An 11,141-nucleotide genomic window follows, 5' to 3' on the forward strand; every position below is an offset into this window, starting at 1 on the left:
AGGATCATTGTAGTGCCCTTGAGAAGGATGAATTTGAATGAACAGAAAATGAAGCCAGACATATTCTGATTAGAAATAGAAGCCTTATTCTGAATAATGAGAATAATTAACTGCTGCGAGGAGCTCATGAGAGCAACAGCAGGTTTTCCAACAGTGACTACACCCGTATAGAAGTGTGCCCATGTGGAGGATGGAAGTTATTTGGTACAAAGTTGTTTTCTCAGTGAAATATTTGGGTTCCAGAGTGGTGCAGGACCAAGAAGCACCTGCACGACTGTTTCAGCCTCCAGGTCTACGTGGGAGGTGTCACGGCCCAACCTGACAGTGTTCAAGGAGAGACTGGACACCGTCCTCAGACACACGGGGTGAGCTGTGGGGTGTCCTGTGCAGGGACGGGAGCTGGAAACGATGATCCTGTGGGTCCTTCCAGCTCAGGACATTCCATGATTCTGTGATTCTAAAATGCCCCAAGTTGTGTCAGTCTGACCTGGGGGGCCTCAACGTGCTCCTCCCCAAATCCTGTTGGGAAGGACTCTGACCCTGCGAACTGGGAAACATTAAAAATAAAATTTCCTGTATCTTCTAGTATAGGGGTATATGTACATGTGAACTCTGTCTAAAGGGACGTAGAATGCTGTCGTTACACTCTGGCAGTGTTTAAATCCTACTCAAATTACCACGTTGTGTTTTTCGTGTCCAGAGGAAAAGGAGTTAGGGAGGCAAACAGAAGTTCTGGTGAATAATGAGCTGGGTAACCAGGAGCGTTTTGGGCTCTCAGAGCGTCATTCACCAAACAAAGTGCAAGTATTTTAGCAGCATGTTTGGAGCCATTTCTGCGTGGTGACAGAAAATACGGTGAAGGGATCAGGGGCACAAGGAGTGTTCTCCTCGACCCTTCCAGCTGCAGGGAGTGAAGAGGCAAACACAGGAGAACCCGGCAGATCAATATGTGGCTGGGAGACCAGTGTCACCAGCAGAATTGGGTTTGGTTTTGTTTATTTTTGGCTCACGGGTCAGTTTCCATCACACCGGGGCTGCTGGTGACGAAGGGGACGCAGCCCTGAGGGACACCACTTGTCACCGGTGTCCATCCAGACCTTGAGCCGCTGACCACGACCCTCCGGATGTTGTTATCCAACCAGTTCCTCATCCCCCAAACAGTCCACCCATCAAATCCATCTCTCTCCAGTTTAAGGAGAAGGATGTCGTGGGGGGCTGTGTCAGAGCCCACGCAGATGACACCCGCAGCCACCATGGTTGATGCTGTTTGTGGACTCTGGGTGATGCCAGAAACTCTGCAGATATCGCAGGCACCAGCTCTGGGTCCGGCAAATCGCCCCATTGGTATGAACGATGTCTGAGGGGGAACAGCAGCCTCTAAACACGCTGTAACTGCTGCATGTGCTTCCTGGGACAGTCTCCAATCCTCACAAGCTCCAGAAATCAAATTCCAGGAAGAATTATGACCATCCTTAGTGGGGAAGGAAGTGTCAGCGTGATTGGGAGGCGGGGTAACTCCTGCGGGGAGTTCCCATGTGGTGTGATGAGCTGACATGCAATAAGCACTCTGCAACTGGAGCAGGAGGTTTGTGATTAAAAGAGAAACTTTTGTAGTTTCAAAAATGCATGTCGACATCAAATAACCTGAAAGCTTTGAGGAAAAGGCCAAACAAATGAAGCTGTTCCAGTATGCACCTGGATTTTTGTATTGGCTCCATGAAAGTCAGCTTTGAATTTTGCAGGTGCAGAAGTTCAGCACCACCCTGGGACTGTGAGAATTTTTTCCGAGCATCACATAAGAAATAAAGCATGGGATGCTAAGACAAATTTACCTCCTTTGGTCTTTGTTTTGAAACAAACATCAACTTTCTCAGCTGGGCGAGGGAGAGGTTTGTTGTGGTAATGGAACTGTAGGCTGTTTGCTCTGTGCACATGGAATTAAATTTAATGGCATCCACAAGAATGGTGCAAAGCGTATCGAAATGGGCATAGGTTGAGTAACCCTTACCTGGGCACATCTGCACGGGGGCAACCCTGGGGTTAAAAATGGGTGGGGGGATTGAGAGCAGCAGGACTTGTGGTGCTGGGGTGAGAGATGGGCCGTGACCGGCCACGTGCACTGGCAGCCCAGAAACCACCCGTGTCCTGGGCTGCATCCCCACCCCGCAGGCAGCAGGTTTGGGGGATCCTGCCCCTCTGCCCCACTCTGTGAGACCCCTGCAGTGCTGGGCCAGCTCTGGGTCCTCAGCACAGACACACATGGAGCTGCTGGAGAGGGGCCAGAGGAGCCCAGGAATGATCCGAGGCTGGAACAGCTCTGCTGGGGACAGGTGAGAGAGCTGGGGTGTTCAGCTGAGAAGAGAAGCTCCAGGGAGACCTTAGTGCAGCCTTTCCAGACTTAAAAGGGGCCAATGAGAAAGATGGGACAGACTTCTGAGCAGGGCCTGTTGTGACAGGACAAGGGGCGATGGTTTTAAACTAAAGGAGGGAGATTCAGGCTGGACATGAGGAAGGAATTGTTGCCCTGAGGGTGGTGAGAGCCTGGCCCAGGTTGGCCAGAGAGGTGGTGGATGAACCATCCCTGGAGACATCCCAGGCCAGGCTGGACGGGGCTCTGAGCACCCTGAGCTGGTGCAGATGTCCCTGCTCATGGCAGGGGGGCACTGGGGAGCTGGGAAGGTCCTTCAGCCCAAACCCGTCTGTAATTTCGTGATTCTAGGGCTGACCCTGTGCATGGGTTGCGCTGGCAGCAAACCCACAGTGGGACCCAAAGACTGGGGGTCAGTGTGACAGTTCGAGGTGCTTCGTGTTCCTGCAGCACCTGGCAGGAGGGGGTGTTTGCTGGAACAGGGGAGCAAGCTCCGGAGCCGGGAGGGCGGGTGCTCGGGAGCTTCGCCCTGGGTTTGGCGATGCTGACCGGCCGGTCATGTGGAATGGAAATGGTCCTGGAGCCCCTGAGACTGGGGTCCCCATGGTGTGGTTTTCTGTTGGAGCGATAAAGGACTCAGCAAACACTTCGATTCAATGTGAATCACGCTAAAGCCATTTATTACAGAAACAAGCCTCCTTATATATGCAACTATATTCTAATCACGCGTCCACGCTCCAAGCATGGATTCGCTAAATGAGTATCGTGGGCTGTCCGTGCGCTGGAGTCTCACTGATGATACGTCCGATGGTTCACGCCACGCCAGGACCCGCTGGTTGAGGACGCCCCTCTTTCTCACAGCAGGTTCTGTTCTCAGCTTCCCCAAGCGGCCTTGAGATTCCTTTGAGCCGGACTAATTCAGCAACAGATCTTGATCCATCAAAACCCCGCCACAGTTTTCCTTGTGTCCTGGGGACTTGGTTGGGGACCATGGGGGCGCGGAAGCCTGAGCTCAGCTCTGACATCACTGCTCACTCTGATATCAATTGTGCTGTCACAGCACAGTGCCGCTGCATGGGCATTCTATACGGCAGGAGGCTGCAGTGGGACGGGGAACACGGGGGGACTGCACGGGTGGTGAGCAACTGAGCAGCCGTGCAACATCTGCAGAGGGAGGTGGTCCTTGTCCCCTGTCACTGCTCCCTCCTGCCATCTGTCACCATAGCAGGGGTAACCGCCACCCCCCGTTTCCACTGCAGCTGTCACCCCCTGTCACCTCCTGCCAGCACCGCTGCTTTTCAACAGAGCGACGCGCAGCCCTGGTCTCGGAGTCACCGTGCCCAGAAGCAAAGGGGCAGCAGAGACTGGTCAGCCTGTTGTCACCATGGATGCCTCAAATATCATCAAGGTTACTGTGAAGACGCTCAAACAGGAGGAGAAGTTTGAGGTTGCTCAGAGCAGCACCATCCAGGAGTTTAAGAAAGAAGTTGCCAAACGTTTCAAAACATCCCCTGATCTGCTGGTCCTGGTATTTGCTGGGAAAGTCCTCAAGGATCAAGACACTTTGAGCCAGCATGGAGTTCACAGTGGGGTCAACATCCACGTTGTCATCAGGTCCCAGCAGAAACCACAGGATGGCCTGGCAGATCAAGAAAGAGCGATCGCCCTCATGCGACCTCCCAGCTGCAGCAATTCCAACTTATTCTGCTTGGGAAGCACGGGTCATCTGCAAAACCCAAGCTTAATCCATCACGACTTGTCTGAGCTGTTGACCTCCAGCCAGGAGACAGTGGCACAGACCATGGCGGAGCTCTTGTCCAGGATCCCTGCGTCAGGCCTGGGTCTGAACACCGTCAACAACAACACATTTCTGCTGGGCTTCCTCCTCGGGGTGACGGGCGTATTTCTCCTGGGCCTGGACTCCACAGACACGCTGGACTTGGAGAGCAGCATTCCAGAAGAAGAGGTGCCCCTGCACAGCTTGCAAAGGGAGATGCGGACTGCTTTGGGGCAGGATGTCCTCGACAACGCCGACGTTGTCAGGGACCTCCTCATGTCCAGCCCTCGGATGCAGCAGCTGGCTGAAGAAAATCCCGAGATTGGCCACATTCTCAGCGACCCCCAGACTATCAGAGAAATGCTGGAGGCCTCCAGCAGCCCTGCCGTAAGGCAGGAGATGATAAGGAACCATGATGTGGCCATGAAGAACCTGGAAAGCATCCCTGGAGGGTTCAGCGCTCTGGAGCAGCTGTACAGGGAGGTTCAGGAGCCCATCTTGGATGCTGTGCAGATGGGAAACAGCCCCTTTGCTCCCCAGGACAGTGACCCACCCGTGACGGGAGCCAGGCTACCAGCCCACACCGAAAACCGGAGGCCATTACCCAACCCTTGGGCTCCGCGGTCCAGCGGGGTCAGTGGTGACGCAGGGGACTGCGATGGCCCGTTCGCCATCAGCAGCACAGGTGACAGTGTCACCTCGCTGAGCTCGGGTCCCGCGGCAGGACCGGTGGTGCCCAACTCGGGGCAGGTTCAGACCACGGCTGAGCAGCTGACAGGAGACCCAGAGCTCACGCACAGCCTGGGGGGCGCGGTAACACACCCCGGCAGCCCCGCACAGGCGCTGCTGAACGGCGCCGAGACACCGCGTGACGGGAACTCTCCACGTGCAGAGCAGCAGGTGCAGCAGCTGCCACCGGAGCTGCAGGACGCCGAGATTTCGCCCCTGAGGAGCCCGCGGGCGCTGCAGGCGCTGCTGCAGATCCAGCGCGGATTGCAGACCCTCTCGACAGAGGTACCGGGTTTCATACTGAGTTTGCAGGACCCAAGTGTGCAGCTGGATCTGGAAAGCAATGGACGACTCGTCACAAAGCAGCGAGTCTGAGGACAGCGGAGATTTCGAGTCAGATGGGGAGCAAGGAGAACATCAGATGGAGATGGATGAGGAGGTGCCACAGGCCAGATTTGGGAGACAAATGGAGCAGCTCAGGGCCATGGGCTTCCAGGACCAGAGGGCAAACCTGGAGGCGCTGATTGATGCGGAAGGAGACGTCGGTGCAGCAGCGGAGATACTGGCGAAAGCACCGTCATCGGACAAGAGACCATAACTGGTTTGTCCAAATGAACCGGTTACAGCACCTCCTCTGCCAATGGCTGCATTTCAGTCTCACCCCACACTAAAAGCAGCAGGGTGCATGCTCACAAGTTGTGTGCTGTAGCGTTCTTCCATCCATGACAATTGATTTCCCCTGGTCCGCAAGGGTTTCTGGCACCCAAAGGCAATAGACTGAAGAGCTTTCTGTGCTGCCTGAGCGCGGTGCTGCCCCTTTGCAGATGCACTGTGGTCCATGTCTGTGTGTGGGTAAAAACACACCAAGAAGAGATTCTGAAAGTGAAAACGTGCACTTTTGCAGGTCAGGCACTGATACTCAGCGATGCTGCAGACCAGATGGTAAATGAGCTGGAGAGCTTTCTGTGCTGCTGTCACTGCCGCATCAGCCTTTCCTCAAGGGAGCAAATGCTGTTATGAAAGTCAATGTGTCACTTCTGCCGCTGCGTCTCCTGTGCTGTCCGTGAGGGTTATCGGAACAGTCGGTGGTGGCTGTAGGTCACGTTTACATCCCAAATGTACGCACAGTGGGCTTTTACCCACCTGTTGTTCACGGAAGGATTGAACTTCATGCAGCAGTTCAGAGCTCGGCGTTCCGGGAGCGGCGCGTCCGGGGCCACCAAGCGCTGGTTACTAGAGGGCGCTGGGCCGGTGCTGGAGCGAGCTGAGAGAAGGGACGGAGCTGGGGAGGGGGTGTCTGGCCCCGTTGGTGGGGATTTGGGGATGCCGGGGGGGTAAGGAAGGGGCGCCACCGGCTGAGCCCCACTCTGTTGTCTCTGAATCGCTGCCTATTTGTTTGTATTTGAGCAGGTTTGGAGCAAAACTGGGAAACGGGGGGTGTGTGGGGGCAAACACAGCTGAGCGCGACTGGCTCGGAGCTGGATCGGCCCCAGCCCAGCACCACGAGTCACCACCGGGTGTTTTGGAAAACACACGTTTTCCCCCTGCTCAAGAATTTAGATACCAAAAGATCCCAAGAAAAACAATAATGCTGTTTACGTCTAGAATTGTCTTAAATACACGTCCTTCTACGCATGTTATAGAACACTGTAACCCTGCTTTGTGTATTAACATGTAATACACGACACTAAAACCGTTTCAATTAACTGACCAGACAAAGTTTTCCTCTGGAAAATGCTGCCGTTTTGGAAGATTTCTGACCCACTGAAGCCAGAACTACACACTGTGGGTTAAGAACAAACAAGTCATTATTGAAACAATAACTCATCCAAACCAGACTGGGACTCGCTGCCACCAGTTACGAGGCTGAAAGTGCTTCTTGGGAACACCTGGGAAATGCGCAGAACAAAACTGATCTGCCCAGGCGCCTGTATTTTAAAAACCTATTGCCTGAAAAAGAACAAAGCATTTGTCATTGAAGCAGCTGTTTCTTCTGGACATCTGAACTCTTACAAAAACCTCCTTTCCTCTTTTAGTGCAAAATCATTTCCACTGTATCATTCAATAGTAAGCCCACAGAAACAGAAGATTATGCTTTCAGGAAGAGAAAATAAACAGAGGGAGGTGAGCTCTGCACAGTGTACCACGCTCCGGAACAGACCTTACTTTTAGTACTTGTGTTAAATTATTTCGTATTAAAAATAGAGAAGGAGAGTCAGTGCATTCTTAATGTTAATGTAAAGTCCACTCTCCAAGTACCTCAGGAGAAACGCGGACGCACGTCCCAGCCGCACCTTGTACGGGCAGAGCACTCCGGGTTCCGTCTGTCTGTCCTGCGCTTCTGTAGCAGAGACGGGGCAGCCGCAGCGAGACGGCGGCAGCGGAGACCCAGCTGAGAGAGGAAAAACCCTCAGAACAGAGCTGGAGAGGAACCTGACTCTTCCTTTTCTCTTGCGAAGGCCACAGCTGAGTGGAGGAAAAGGTACTTTGTACCATCTTTAGTACAGTTGTTGATGGGGGCACTGGAGCCTTTGCGTTTTTTAGACAACCAGGCCGTTTTTTGCCTCATTGGCAGCCTGAGTTCCCTAGAACGCACTTTCCCAGATACACACAGGACGCAGACACAGATATCGCCCAAGTACAGCCAAGATTTCCTTCCTCGCCCGGAGTGTTGGTATTGAAGAGTCCAGCAGCCCATCCGTCCTTGTGAACTGCCACTGGAAAAACAACAAAACACAAAACACAAAACACAAACCTTTTCAGGCCGTTTCTTCAAACGGTAAAGATATTTTAAAATTGCAGTTATCTTTTCCAACCAAAGTGATGTTGTGATTCCTTTGAAAAGGAGGGTAAGGAGCAGATCAGCTTGCCAGAGAAAGACAGGGACAGGGAGCAAGACAAGTGAACACAGAGGGAAAGGCAAAAGGACAGGGAGGCAGCACAAAGGGAAGGAAATGTTAATGAAATAGAACAAGGGCAAGTGCAGAGTCTGACATCTGGGCAGGAACAACCCCAGGGTCCAGTGTAAGTTGGGGAATGACCTATTAGAGAGCAGTGTAGGGGAAAGGGACCTGGGGGTCCTGGGGACAGCAGGGTGACCATGAGCCAGCACTGGGCCCTTGTGGCCAGGAAGGCCAATGGGACCTGGGGTGGGTTAGAAGGGGGTGGTCAGTAGGTCAGAGAGGTTCTCCTGCCCCTCTGCTCTGCCCTGGGGAGACCACACCTGGAATCTTGTGTCCAGTTGTGGCCCCTCAGTTCCAGCAGGACAGGGAACTGCTGCAGAGAGTCCAGCGCAGCCACCAAGATGCTGCAGGGAGTGGAGCATCTCCCGTGTGAGGAAAGGCTGAGGGAGCTGGGGCTCTGGAGCTGGACAAGAGGACACTGAGGGGGGACTCATTCCTGGGGATCAATATGGAAAGGGGGAGTGTCAGGAGGATGGAGCCAGGCTCTTCTCGGTGACAGCCAGTGATAGGACAAGGGGCAATGGGTTCAAACTGGAACACAGGAGGTTCCACTTAAATCTGAGAAGAAACTTGTTCCCGGCGAGGGTGCCAGAGCCTGGCTGTCGAGGGTTAAGATTGCGGGGTGACAATCAAACCCTGGCAGATGTATTGTTAACCTCCTCTCCCCCCCCTCAACTTCCCCCTTTTTGCCCCTCCCTCTCCCCCTTCCCACTCAGCACAGGCGATCGGGAGGGAAAGAAGGACAGAGAGAAGAGAGTTGGAAAAAATTAAAGATGTTTTACTAATGTTACTAATAAGAATAGAGAAAATAATACAAAATATACAAAACCAATCTTGAAAGTCTCAGCAACTGCAGAGCCGGCACCTGAAGTCCTGGACTGGACTCCGCAGCCAACCGGAGCTGGATTCAGTCTGTCACTGGCCTCAGTTCGCAGGGATGAGTAGCAAGGTCCTCTCCTAATGTCAGCCATAAGGAAAAAGGAAAGGAAGGGACGAGATCCTCGTGGTCTCCCACTTTTATATGAAGTATTCACGTGAATGGAATGTTATACACAGTTGTTCAGTTTCTTAGTCACTTGTTTCTCGTCACCCCTCTCGCGAGATGTCCATCCATACTTATCAATAAGTTTGCATTCCATTGCTAGGTTTACCAAAACATGTGTCTGGTTCTCCAGGAAAATGCAGTTAATATGAAGGCTTTAGCTGACAGGCAAAATTCACTGAAAGAGAAACTTGTTTTTAACAAAACCAGGACACTGGCCCAGGCTGCCCAGGGGGGTTGTGGAGTCTCCTTCTCTGCAGACATTCCAACCCCTGGACACCTTCCTGTGTAACCTCATCTGGGTGTTCCTGCTCCATGGGGGGATTGCACTGGATGAGCTTTCCAGGGCCCTTCAACCCCTGACACTCTGGGATTCTCTGAGCTGGCCCAGACATTTGCTTTGCTGCATGTACAGCTTGGTCCTCAGGCCATTGTTGTGCTGTGCACACCCACTGGCTGCAGGATGAGCTTTGACAGTTGAATCTAACAGTATTGCCTGCAATTAGCTACCACTTGGTACCTGTTATTACTCCCCTTGTGTGTCTTTACCTAAAGGTGCAGCATGAACTTCATATGTGAACATCCTTTCTGTTGGACAGTAAGAATCCTGGATGGAATTGTTCCCTTTTAAGAGAACAATTGTGCCCTGTAATAGCTTGAGTGACTGAAAGCGGGTAACATTTGCAGAGACAGATCTGCGCAGCAAACTGACCCTTGACCAAAGGTCTGTTTGATGCTGCACAACTCAGGGTTCCCAGCATCCGAAAGGATGTAAAATCATCCATACTATCCTGGTTTTTGTTAGTGTTAGCTCCAATAGGTGGCATTTTAAGTGATACCTATAGTGTGTGAGTGCCTTTCTTACTGGTGTTGTGAAGAACCAGCACCTTCAGGTGCTAAACAGAGGTGGCACAAGTATGATAAACAGAAATTAGCAACTCCTATCAAAAAAATGTATCAACTTCAACTTCTGAAATTTAGTTTCTGGATTAAAAAAAATTTCTGGATATGTTCACCTCTCCCTGTTACACTGTGGTTCACAACACTGAATGGCAGGAAGATTCACTGTGGTCAAATTGCCCCATAACTGATCAAAGATGCAGTCCCTGAAAGCACATACGCATACCTTATCACTCATTAAGGCAAACAGACTGGATATATAATGCTGTGTGTCACAAGGTGAAAGGGATAAGGTGCAATTTGAGATACACTGGGATTTTCTAGTCCTCCATTTGCCACATCAGAAGAGTGTAAGTCTCCCATAGATACTGTGTTCTATCTTCCAGACCTCTGAGACACACTAGAATATCTCAAATTATATGTAAAATATGTGTTTAAACACGAGTGATGTTATAAGATTCAGCTTCAGATGTCTTAAATTTAAGTTGCTAAGATACAAAGTAAATATACTGATGAACAACTTAATTACCTAGAGATCAGTATCTAGTGCCATTTGAGATACCCCACGGTGTCTTCTCTGGCCTCCAGCTGTAACTACAGAAGGTTCTGGATGCTTCTCAGGTGTTGAGTCACATCTGTTGGCATGTGCAATGGCTTCAGATACTGTAAGATACACTGGAGGACACTACCTGCTGGTCTCTACCTACTGGGCCCTAAATGTCTAAACTGCCGTACGGCAGATGATGGGATCAGATCAGCGCAGTCAGCAGCGTGCAGTGAAATCCAGTGACCAGTGACCAGCGCTGTCCCCAGGGGTCAATCCAGTGGCAGTTCTGGTCAATGTATTTATCAGATGATGGGATCAGATCAGCGCAGTCAGCAGAGTGCAGTGAAATCCAGTGACCAGCGCTGTCCCCAGGGGTCAATCCAGTGGGAGTTCTGGTCAATGTATTTATCAGTGATCTAGTGCTGGAGCTGAATGCAGAGGTAGCAAATTTGCTGATGATACTTGCAATAAATTTTGACTCGAAATTAACTTGAATAACAGAAATTTATTCCCGATGGATTCCAACGCAATGAGCAGAGACAGCGCGGGCGGCCACGGGATTGGCTGCTCCAGTGGCGCGCGCGGGAAAAACTCCTTCCGGCCTTTCAGAGGGTCCCGGCTCGTGCTCAGGGTGCGCGTCACTCGTTCTTTCTGCGCATGCGTCCGCTGTTGCCAGGCAGTTCATCTCCCGTCTCCTCACGTGCCCCTGCCCCCCCACCTTCAGAGGATCGAACGTTTAAGGCAATTGCATAACAAAGGGCAGGGGCTGCCCGCCTTGCACAATAACCCCTGAGCGTTTCCTTTTAAGCAGCTTT

The sequence above is a fragment of the Streptopelia decaocto genome, assembly GCF_964273445.1.
Source record: "Streptopelia decaocto genome assembly, chromosome: 19".
NCBI classification, from domain to species: domain Eukaryota; kingdom Metazoa; phylum Chordata; class Aves; order Columbiformes; family Columbidae; genus Streptopelia; species Streptopelia decaocto.